Genomic DNA, 406 nt, shown 5'->3' on the forward strand with positions numbered 1-406 from the left:
AATAGCGTTTGTTCGAAAGTGCACTGACCTGGTACACTTCAGGGCACATTTTCTCACGTCACTGAACATCCTAACGAGCGGGTGATAGCTTCTAGAAAGGTAGGAATGAGAATGAATATCTTCACAATACAAGGGATGTATTTCTGACGTAGATAGAATCGAAACCGGTCAAATATATATGTATTGAGAAGATATTCGTTCTCATCTATACCCTATCTACATTTGTCAACATGAATACGGTTCGTGGTAGCTTATATAAAGCCTGATCTAGGAAAATACAACAAAATCTCTCTGTATTCTCGGTGACAGCGGGTGAGTGTAGACTGATATTCTCACCAAAAGAATGTTCAAACCTTATATGGATTTTCCGCCAACCTCTCGTGTCAAACAAGCTGAACTAAATTTC

The sequence above is a fragment of the Penaeus vannamei genome, unplaced genomic scaffold (assembly GCF_042767895.1).
Source record: "Penaeus vannamei isolate JL-2024 unplaced genomic scaffold, ASM4276789v1 unanchor148, whole genome shotgun sequence".
Lineage (NCBI taxonomy): Eukaryota > Metazoa > Arthropoda > Malacostraca > Decapoda > Penaeidae > Penaeus > Penaeus vannamei.